Source organism: Lathyrus oleraceus, chromosome 1 (assembly GCF_024323335.1).
Source record: "Lathyrus oleraceus cultivar Zhongwan6 chromosome 1, CAAS_Psat_ZW6_1.0, whole genome shotgun sequence".
Classification (NCBI taxonomy): Eukaryota; Viridiplantae; Streptophyta; class Magnoliopsida; order Fabales; family Fabaceae; genus Lathyrus; species Lathyrus oleraceus.
The window spans coordinates 61,656,289-61,668,372 of NC_066579.1; positions in this window are offsets into that span (position 1 = coordinate 61,656,289).

Sequence of the window (12,084 nt, forward strand, 5' to 3'; positions counted from 1 at the left end):
ATAGCCTGCGAGTGAATAATGTCTATATGTTAGACTTGAACGAAGTATCGTTAACAAGTGACAAATGCCTTGTAACAATGAGTGAAGATTCATGGTTATGGCATAGGCGTTTAACACATGTTAACTTTGACTTACTAAACAAAATAGTCTCAAAAGATCTAGTCTTAGGTCTCCCCAAAATAAAGTTCACCAAGGATCACCTTTGTGATGCTTGTCAAAAAGGGAAGCAAACGAGGATCTCATTTAAATCCAAAAATATCGTTTCAACAACGAGACCTCTCGAACTTCTTCACATGGACTTATTTGGGCCGTCTAGGATTAAACGTCTAGGAGGAAATTATTACGGTTTCGTAATAGTGGACGATTTTTCTAGATTCTGTTGGACTATCTTTTTAGTAAGCAAGAGCGATACGTTCGCCGCCTTTGAAAGGTTTGCTAAGCTTTCCCAAAATAAATTAAATACAAACATTGTGTCAATTAGAAGCGACCATGGGGGTGAGTTCGAAAACCATTTATTTGAAGAATATTGTGGTAACCATGGTATCAATCATAACTTCTCCGCTCCACGTACTCCTCAACAAAATGGGGTTGTGGAGCGTAAAAATCGAATTTTGGAAGAATTGGGAAGAACAATGATTAACGAAAGTGGTTTACTGAAATATTTTTGGGCCGACACCATTAGTACGGCGTGTTATGTTTTGAATAGGGTGCTCATTCGCCCCATTCTAAATAAAACACCGTATGAGCTTTTAAAAGGGCAAAAGCCAAATATTTCTCACTTACATGTTTTTGGTTGCAAATGTTTTGTATTAAATAATGGAAAGGAAAGCTTGGGCAAATTTGACTCCAAGGCCGACGAAGGTATATTCCTCGGATACTCTCAATCGAGTAAAGCATATAGAATATATAACAAACGATTACTTGCTGTGGAAGAGTCTGTACATGTCACTTTCGATGAATCGTATCCGAGAAACGTCGGAAAGGGTAGTGTTGTTCATGGTGCAGGTACATCTACGGAAGACATACTCAAAGGTGGCGAACCGGGGATTGATCAACCCGACAAAGTCAAAGTTGAGGAGGATAAATATGTACACCATGAGGAAACCGAGGTAGCTCATCCGCCTTCAAACGATGATCTCCCTCAAGCTTGGAAGTCTCCCAAAGACCATCCAGTTGACAACATTCTCGGAGATATCTCAAAGGGTGTTACAACTTGATCGAAGCTAAGTAATTTCTGTTATCACTTCGCTTTCGTTTCGTAAATGGAACCTAAAAACCCTAAAGGAGCCCTACTCGATGAACACTGGTTTTTGTCAATGCAGGAGGAACTAAATCAGTTCACTAGAAATGAGGTTTGGGACCTTGTCCCTCCTCCGCGAGATCATCGAGTAATCGGCACCCGATGGGTGTTTAGGAACAAGCTGGACGAAAACGGGGTAATAACCCATAACAAGGCGCGTTTAGTCAGGCAAGGGTATAACCAAGAGGAAGGAATCGACTATGAGGAAACTTATGAGCCGGTTTCCCGACTCGAGGCTATACGCCTTCTCCTTGCCTTCGCTTGTGCGAAAGACTTTAAACTATTCCAAATGGATGTTAAGAGTGCGTTCCTTAACGGTCACATAAATGAAGAGGTCTACGTCGCACAACCTCCGGGTTTTGAATCTCATCAGTATCCTGATCATGTTTATAAACTAAAAAGGGCTTTATATGGTCTCAAACAAGCTCCTAGAGCTTGGTATGAGCGACTAAGTAAATTTTTACTCGATCAAGGTTACTCAAGAGGAAAGGTTGACACAACTCTCTTCATTAAACGTCAAGGAAATCACTTGATATTAGTACAAATTTATGTAGACGATATTATATTTGGGTCTACTAACATGAATCTCGTGAGAGAGTTTTCAGATCTTATGCAGGGTGAATTCAAGATGAGTATGATGGGGGGGCTCACGTACTTTCTCGGTTTGCAAATTAAACAACTCAAAGAAGGAACATTCGTGAGTCAAACAAAGTACTGTTTGAACCTTATCAAGAGATTTGACATGGCAAAAGCCAAGGCCATTGACACCCCCATGCCAACATGTACAAACTTGAATAAAGATGAAAACGGTAAGGACGTAGAGGTAAAACGGTATAGAGGTATGATTGGATCACTTCTCTATCTCACTGCTTCTCGTCCCGACATTATGTTTAGCGTGTGCATGTGTGCAAGATATCAATCATGTCCCAAGGAATCCCATCTAAAAGCTGTCAAACGAATACTTCGATATCTATCCGGTACTCCGAAGTATGGACTATGGTATTCCAAAGGTAATGATTGCTCATTGGTAGGTTTCTCCGATTCCGATTTTGCCGGTTGCAAATCGGATAGGAAAAGCACCAGTGGCACTTGTCACTTATTTTCAAATTCCTTGGTCAGTTGGCATAGCAAGAAACAAGTTTCAGTTGCTTTGTCAACCGCCGAAGCAGAATACGTTGCCGCCGGCAGTTGTTGTGCTCAAATCCTATGGATTAAGCAACAACTATTGGATTTTAACCTCAAACTCGAACGTATTCCCATTTTCTGTGACAATACAAGTGCCATTAATCTTACCAAAAATCCTGTGTTGCATTCTCGCACCAAACATATCGAAATTCGACACCACTTTCTTTGGGATCATGTAGAGAAAGGTGATGTTGTATTTGAACATGTTAATACTGAAAATCAACTAGCGGACATTTTCACAAAACCGCTAGCTACTGAACCTTTCTTTCATATTCTCCGAGAACTTGGTATTCTCGACATTTCTGAACGGGCGTTATAAATTGCTTGCTTTATCTTATTTCATTTAACACTATAATCTTGTACTTCTAACAAGTAAATGTTGTTGCAAGCACAATTATATAGTTCATCAAGTTATTCCGGCATCGAGGTGATATTGTTCCTTATCCTTCTCTCTCTCCCAAACTTCATAGTTAAATGGTTGTACTACATGAAAATATTGTACATATATGTATCGTTTCTTATGCCATATCTATTTGGATGTTTAAATATTGTGTGGCATTCTATTTATGCATCAAACATGTGAGCATATGTGCATAATAGTGAAAATTGCAAATTTTGCCTGTATGAGTCGACCATAACAAGGTAATGGTCGACGCACACTTCAAAAAAATTCTTCTTTTTCAAAAATCAAACAGTATGAGTCGACGCATGCAGAGGTATGGTCGACGCATCGCTCAAAAATTCAGTTTTTCTCTGCAGAAAACCTTCAAACTTCCCATGCATTTACATTCAAACTCTCATTAAGTGTGCATTTTCATTTCAAACTTCCCACTTCATTGTGAGTTGCATCTACCTAGTGTCTATTGTCTCTTGGCCTCTCCTCTTCCCAAAACCCTAAATCCTCATCTACAAAAAGGGGAAACCTCCTTCTTGCAAAATCATTCTTAAAAACCTTCACCAAGCTTCACTCTCTACCCACACATAAAACTTCAAAATCATTTCCAATGGCTTCCTCATCCTGCAGACCTACCGGTAAGAGATCACGGGAATCATCCTCTGCCTCTCTACCCATTACCGCTGTATCGCTAGTTCCACCGGCTCTCGTCGATTCCTTCAACAAAGATATTTGTAAAAGAGGAGTTCTGAGGCAGCATGCATTCTACAAACTCACCGCAGAACGCATGCATCTCGTAGAAATCATGTCTCTGCTACAGTATCACGGCATTGTCAAATTCTTGGAATGCAATGCCAAATATAGCGAAGACCTGGTCCGTGTGTTCTACGCCTGCCTTAATGATAAATTTCGTGGGCAAAAGTTTCACTCCAGGATCGGCACAAGAAAGTGTCGCTCCCCAGGATTTCTCGAATCCAGGTACAAACGCGAAAAGAGGCGGCGAGAAGAAAAAGGATAGAGTCGCCAGCTATGTACTTTTATCCCAAGAGAAGGGAAAGGTAGTACTGTATAACCTAGAGGGAACGGATAAAACAAGTCTCGAACCAAAGAAACTGAGTAAGGGGGCCGGTTACGTGAAGGGAAGGTTATCGCACCCCTTCACGTCTGTGGTACTCCACAGGATCCACGATTGCTAGTTATGTCTAAAGGTGTGTGTAAAAGTCCTACATGCAATGCGAAAGAGAGAAAATCAAAGTAGGGAAAACAAAGAGTTATTTCTCGCACAGGCCCTACCCTGCTGCATACGTATCTCAAGAAGGATTGAGAATCAGAGCACCGTAGCTCGGCTAAACTATTTCTATTTGTTTTGTATTTTTTAGGTGAACGACGTCACTACACAATCTACCGGATGCTCGACCTTTGGAGACTTACTCACCTGTAGTAGAAGGAGTTAACGTGTCCTTAAGAAAAGAAAACGTTTTTCCGTGTTTTAGGAATGCTCATGCAAGAAAGGAAGTCCTAGACGAAGGAACCGTGCTACCTTAGTTGACATGCCAACGAGAGACTATACGAAGTCTAGCAAACCTAGGGGATCACAAGAAGAAGGTCTCAAAAGAGAACAAAAACTGGAAATGGAATGCCAATCACTGGTCTTACATCCAACTCCAAAAACAGATGGGAAACAGAAAGCCAATCGCTGGTCTTACATCTAACTCCACAAAACAAACAACAAAAAGAGAAAAAAGGTGCCCGGAGAGATCTCGCACGATCTCCTGCCTACGTACCTCATCTGGTATGAGGATCAGGGCGACGTAGTTCCCCTTAACAGGGAAAAACTTTATCCTAACCAGAGACTAGGGATATAACAACTAAAAGGGAAACTACGACTCGAGCCTAGAAGTTGTCATGCAAACGATCCCTAAGTTGAGGTCTCTAATCAGAACCTAACTCGCACAGGAAGCAAGCTAGCCTAAACAGCAAATAAGCAATCACAGGTGAACAAGTATCACACGCTATATGCAAACAAGTGGCTCATACAAGGTTGGGCTTTAGTCGAGGGGTCATATCAACCTCGACAAACAAGCCAACACTGGAAGGGGTGTCTGAAGAGCTCTTAACCACTGACATTGACCGTCAGGGTGAGCAGATGAAAGGTAATGAGGATAAGACCTCATAGCTCTTAACCCGGGCCTGGGTGAGCTTCAAATCAATGAAAACATGAGGGTCCAGAATATGGGACCCTACTCCACTTGACTGACTCTATATACAAGATCTTGGGTGTTTATTCCAAATGCATCAGCACGTAGTGCGAGCAAGATGAAAGACTCAACTGAATAGTAGGGGATTGATTGCAAATCCCTTCTATCTGCCAATCGCCTCTTCACTTAGGAGGACTTGAAGTACATGGCACAATGAGTAAACAAACACAGTCATTGCCTGTTAAGGAGGACTTCAGCCAAATGTATGCCAAACAGAAACGACAGGGCTTCCAGACTACATGGAGTTAGAGAATGATTACCTAGGTGGTATGCCAACCACAAGAAAAGCAAAGCTCAAGCAATGAGCTAAAGCGACTAATGTACCTGTGATAAAGTCAAACAAGTCAATATAGTATTCAGACAAATCCAACAAACAGTCAACAGTGTTACAACCAATATGCACACAAGGCAAGTCAATAACTCAAGTGAGTTCAATCCCAAGGAACCTACAACACAACCAAGGTTAGTGTACAAAGAAAATTTGCATCTCAAGTCATAAGATTGCATCATCCATTAGAACTAATTGCTTAAACTTGAAATGCAAAGCTCAAAATGTGAGTACAAACCACTAGTGCAAGACTAGGGTCAAAGGTAAAGCAAAAAGTCAAAACAGCAACCAATATCCAACATGAGGCATATTTATTCAAGTAAGAACATGTCCTAAAAAGGACCAAATCTAAATCAAATGGAAAAGTCATCTCATGAGCAAGATATGGCAAAGGCAATTACAAAGCACACAATTGGACATCAAGAATAACAATTCCATATTAAAACAGAAATGAATCAAACAATCATGAAATTTTTTATGTGCATACAACATGTTAAACACAATCATCATGAAAAAAATTGGAATCAGAGGACATCAATTGGCATGTCAATGAAAATGAATAAGATCAACATCAAAATGTGTGACACACATTGTCACACCAAATATCCATGTGCCTAAAACAGAAATGGAAAATGATAAAAATGCACAACCAAGCCTAAAAAATCATGCAACATGTTGGTAATCAACATATTAAATTTCATGGCAATTGGATAATTATTGAGCATTCCACAAAAGAATTAGCACAACATATCACATATGCATCATGTTCAAGAAATCAGTCTCATTCCAAAAATCTAGACATGATAAAAATCAGAAAATCACATCATAAAATAATAGACACTTCAAGAAGCATGTGAGAAAAAAATTGGAATTATTTGGATTAGTTTTCAATTTTATGATTTTTTGAATTAATGTACAAAGATGAAATAATGTTGAATTAATGCGACAACAAGTTGAAATGTTAGTTGAATTTAAAATGAGAAAATGCATGGAGCAGGACTTGAACACACGTCCTCTAGGTCACAAGAGGCGCTTCAGAAAATTAAATGGAATTGTGAAACTATCCAAAGCCAAGGTTCGAACAGGGGAACCAACGGTCGCCTGCGCTACACTAAACGCCATCGTTTTGGCCAAGTGAAGAATTAAAATGAATTTTGCAAGCGCTGGCGTGAGGGATCGAACCGGATACACAAAGGTGAAAGGCTTATACACAGTGAATTCCCAGCGCTCAAACCAGAAACCCTAGCGCGGCGGAGGGAGCGGTGGTTTCCACCATCTTCTTCATGAAGACGGTGGTGCTACAGTAGCATGCAATGAATTTTTTTCCAGAATTGTGCCATATATACATCATTCGAACGCTTATTCAATGAGGAACACGGATCGAGCATTGGTTTGGCTTAAATCTCCATGTATTAAGAGAATCGATCGAAAACATTTTCATGCATCAAACTTTAAACACTCATATCTCATTCAATATTCATCCATTTTCCATGAAATTTATATCAGAATTTTCAGCATGAAAAGCTCTACCTAAACATGGCAATGGTTTGAAGAATTAAGAGATGCGAATTTTGACCAACCTGAACTTGCAGTGACCAAAACAGTAGATTCAAACTTCTTCCAGCTCCAGTTCTCCTTCCTCGACCTTGCTATGAAGTCCAGAACACGAATTGATGCTTGAATTGGTCTGGATCTAGCTGAAACTCAAAACTCCATGTTCATGTTCATGTATGGATTTGCTTGATTCTTCACCAATTTCTTCAAATCAATGCTTGAATCCTACCAAATGATGATCAAGGAACAAGAATATGCAATAAAATTCAAGTGTTGTGTGAAGAATTTTCAAATTTGGATGGAGAGAAAAATTGGAGGGAGAATGTGATTCTAGATCTAGAACTTGTGAAAACTCTGAAATTTTATTATGATTAACCTTTTATACCATCTCCTAATCACTCTGAAATTTTGATTAGGCTTGAGTTAATTAGGATTAGTAAAAATAAGATGCATGACCAAAAATGGAAAAGTGAGGTGCACAGCAAATTTTGGACGTGAACAGTAACATGTGGGGGTGCAATATCACTTAAAATTATTTCATGAACACCAAGGAAATGGAATTAAACATGTATGATGCACCATATTCAAATTACCAATTTTCCCTCCAAAATGAACTTGCATGGGCAAATGATTATATGATTAAATTTCATGCAATGCACTGTTGGATTTGGAAAATATGAGTCATAAGGAGCATAATGCAAAAAGAGTCACTCAAATTGGAGTTTTGGATCAAAAGTTATGGCTCTTGGAAGTTCCATGCACACTTTGCAATCATTTGGCCATAACACCTCAACCATTCATCAGATGCTCATGATCTTGGACTTTTTGGAAATGGGAGAGAGAGATCTTCAACTTTCATGTTGGACAAAAATTCATTTGAAGCTTCTTTGATGTTGGAAATTCAAGTTGAATGTGGTCCAAAAATTTGCTATTTTTGGAAACTTGAAATTATAGGTCACTTTCCATTTTTGGAAACTTTTGATATGGCTTCAAATTCCTCAATGTAGATGTTTGCAATGATGAATAAGCCTCTCTTGAAAATGAATGAAGTGTCTCAAATCATTTCTCCACCTCCTAGCCCTCAGTTGACTTTCAGTTGACTTTTATGGGGCCCAGATGACTTGGCAATGTACTGATGACTTTTGAGCCTTCAACACTTGGTATAATAGCTTCCAAAATGAACCTTGATTCATATAATCTCTTCAAAATAATCATGTGGCCTTTATCTCCAGGAAAGACCTTGCTCTCTTTGCACTGATGCCTTCTCTTGATGCCAGTTCTAGTTGACTGCCATGATGCAATGCAATATGCAATGTTAATGGCCTAAAAAAATGAAATGAATGCATGACTGGGGGTGCAAATTTGAGGTGCTACAGCTGCCCCTATTCAATCAACTGAGAACTTGAACGGATGAGAGCAACGACTGTCAGACTTTCAAGGTGCACAGGGATTGAATACCAAAAGAACCTGGAATTTGCACTCTGCGGGAGATGATCAAAGAAACAGTCGACTTGATATACATTGATATCAAGGTAAGCGGGGCCATTTACCGATGGCGGCTGGTGGAACAGTCGACTTGATATACATTGATATCAAGGAAAGCGGAGCCATTTACCGATGGCGGCTTCGACTGGGGAGGAACAAGATGTTTACAACTGGAACCAGACAAGACGTTTACCGACGACTTTATTGGGGATTTTGATATTTATCAAAGAAAGGATACATGACCAGACATTTACCGATGACTGGAAAGAAGGTACACGACCAGACATTTACCGATGCCTGGGAAAAAAGGTACACAACCAGACATTTACCGATGACTGGGAAAAACTCGACGTTTGCCGACATCGTAAGATGATGTTTACCGACACCAAAAAAGACGACCAGACATTTACTGATGACTGGGATGAAACTTGATGTTTACCGACATCAAAAAAAAGGCGACCGGACATTTACCGATGACTGGGATGAAACTCGATGTTTACCGACACCAAAAAAGACGACCAGACATTTACTGATGACTGGGATGAAACTTGATGTTTACCGACATCGAAAGATGATGTTTACCGACACCAAAAAAGACGACCAGACATTTACTGATGACTGGGATGAAACTTGATGTTTACCGACATCGAAAGAGGATGTTTACCGACATCAAAAAAAACGACCAGGCATTTACCAATGACTGGGATGAAACTCGATGTTTACCCACATCGAAAGAGGATGTTTACCGACATCAAAAAAGGACGACCCACACAGGGATCAACACGACACCTACTGGTATCATAAGGATGACATATACATACATCAAGACAAGGCCACACACTTGTCGGGGACTACGCTGAGGAGTCAAGCTTTCCTTTCACGGACGGGCAAGGAAACAAATCTCTTTGGGGATTATCGATTCTGAATGCTGTCCAGAGCAACTGCTGCAAATGTGCCATACGGATGTTGAAAAATGATCCGCCTATGCTGGGGGTACGATCCACTCTGGCTTAACACATGTATGCATATGTCTGAGCTTTCTATGGCGTAATGCTCCATATCGGGTGGAAATGCTACGCGATTTGAGGATGCAAATGCAAATGATGATTACTATATGTAAGATGCAAAATGGAGGAAAACTCCCGCTGGGAAAGCACATGATCGCCTTGTTGAGCACACAAGTCCGATTCAATCTTCCAACTCTGTGGGGACACACAACAATTCTGCCGCGGATACTTGCTGATCTGACATTCTCGAAATGGCAGAGAAACCAACTCAATTGGGGAGTCACTTGTTGGGAAAGCAACCACCTTCCAACCATGCTGGGGAATAGCATTGTTGTTGGGGAAAGGATAACCTTCACTGGGGACGACCTCCACTGACCTCATTCCGCTCGGGGACTTTGTTGGGGAATAACTGCCAACACACACCTCCGCTGGGGAAACAGCAACCTTCAGACTGGTTGGGGAACTAACATCAACCTTACTGGGGATTACAACATTTCAGGCCCGACTGTTGAGGGACAAACTACCCGCAGACACCATCGCTAGGGAAATAGCTACCTTCAAACTCGCTGGGGAACTAACAGTCCTCAGACTTGCTGAGGAAAGGCATTCTCAATCCTGCTGGGGATTACAGCAAACTCCAGACCTGCTGAGGAAACACTGATCTCGAAACCGCTGGGGAGACAAGCCCTGAACTTGCTTTGGACAACCCGACCTCTCACACCACGGGACAGTGTTGAAACACCTTTGAACAAACTGTGGCTCATCTGCTTCGGCCAGCAATCAAAGATAGTAACCTGCAAAACAGCAAGACATACATGCCCCAGGGGATTGTATGGACGAACTACACTCAAGTGTCCTCAACATTCAAAATGATTTTCAAATGTTTTATCTTTCAGCACGTCGTTGTCTAGCCTTCATGTTTTTTAGATGCAATGTCTATCAAAAATTCGGACGTTTTTACAAACAAAACAGTAAAATAAAAACAAGAGAGCAATTTGACTGAATAACGATTTTTATTGATTGAAAATGGGCCTGTAAAGGCAAATACATCAGGAAGCAATTCCTAGGAAGAGGTAATTGCGCCAAACAAGGAAATAAACTATCCTATTGGCAATGCGAACACGGCATCCACTATTTTCCAATTCTGTTATGACTCACAGATCCTCAATTTTCTCCCAAATTCCTTGCTTTCTGAGAAGAACGATTGGACCGGTCATATCCTTCGAGATGGTAGACACTGAAGCGCGATGAAGTACAGATAACTCAGACTGTAGTCTTCGCTTTAATCCCTCTTTTGCCTGGATCGCCCTTTCGGGTTTTCACTCCACCGGGATACCCATTTTTGCCCAAGTCGCCTTTGAAGGTTTTCGACTTACCGGATGTGCATATTCTTTTTATTCTTTATCCCTAAATTTTGCCCGAACCTTTTCATTTTTTTTTTGGTTCGCCGGGATGCCCTTTTTTGCCTGGACTCTTTTATTCTTTTCGTCCAGCGGGTCAATTTATGCGAAGTATTTTTTGACTACATCTGAGTTAACAGGGGATGGAAAATCTTCACCATCCATAGTTGTAAGCATCAAGGCTCCACCAGAGAAGACCTTTTTAACAACATATGGACCTTCGTAATTCGGAGTCCACTTGCCCCTGTTATCTGTACCGGGAGGGAGGATCCTCTTCAAAACCAAATCACCTGTCTAATAGCTTCGAGGACGCACTTTCTGATCAAAGGCTTTCTCCATCCTTCTCTGATACAGTTGCCCATGGCACACAACTGCTAACCGCTTCTCTTCGATAAGGCTCAACTCATTAAACCTTGTCCGAATCCACTCAGCTTCGTCTAGCTTGACATCCAGCAGGACTCTCAGAGAAGGAATCTCCACTTCAATAGGTAGGACTGCCTCCATACCATACACAAGGGATTAAGGGGTTGCCCCGGTCGACGTGCGTATTGAGATACGGTACCCATGCAAAGCGAAAGGCAGCATCTCATGCTAATCCTTGTACGTCACGACCATCTTCTGCACAATCTTCTTGATGTTCTTGTTTGCCGCCTCTACAGCACCATTCATGTTTGTTCTGTAAGGAGAAGAATTATGATGTTCGATCTTGAAATCTCTGCAGAGCTCTTTCATCATCTTGTTATTGAGATTCGAACCATTATCAGTGTGATTCTCTCAGGAACCCCATATCGACAAATAATTTCCTTCTTAATGAATCGGGCAACCACTTGCTTGGTAACATTAGCATAGGAAACTGCTTCCACCCACTTGGTGAAGTAATCAATCGCAACCAGGATGAAGCGATGTCCACTAGAAGCATTAGGTTCAATCTTCCCAATCATATCGATGCCCCACATCGCGAACGGCCAAGGAGAATTCATAACATTCAGAGGGCTTGGTGGTACATGCACTTTATCTGCATAGATCTGACATTGGTGGCACTTCCGAGCGTATTTGAAACAATCGGATTCCATGGTTATCCAGTAATAACCGGCTCTTAACAACTTTTTAGCCTTTGCATAACCACCAACATGGGTATCGAAAGACCCCTCGTGTACTTCTTGCATCAACATG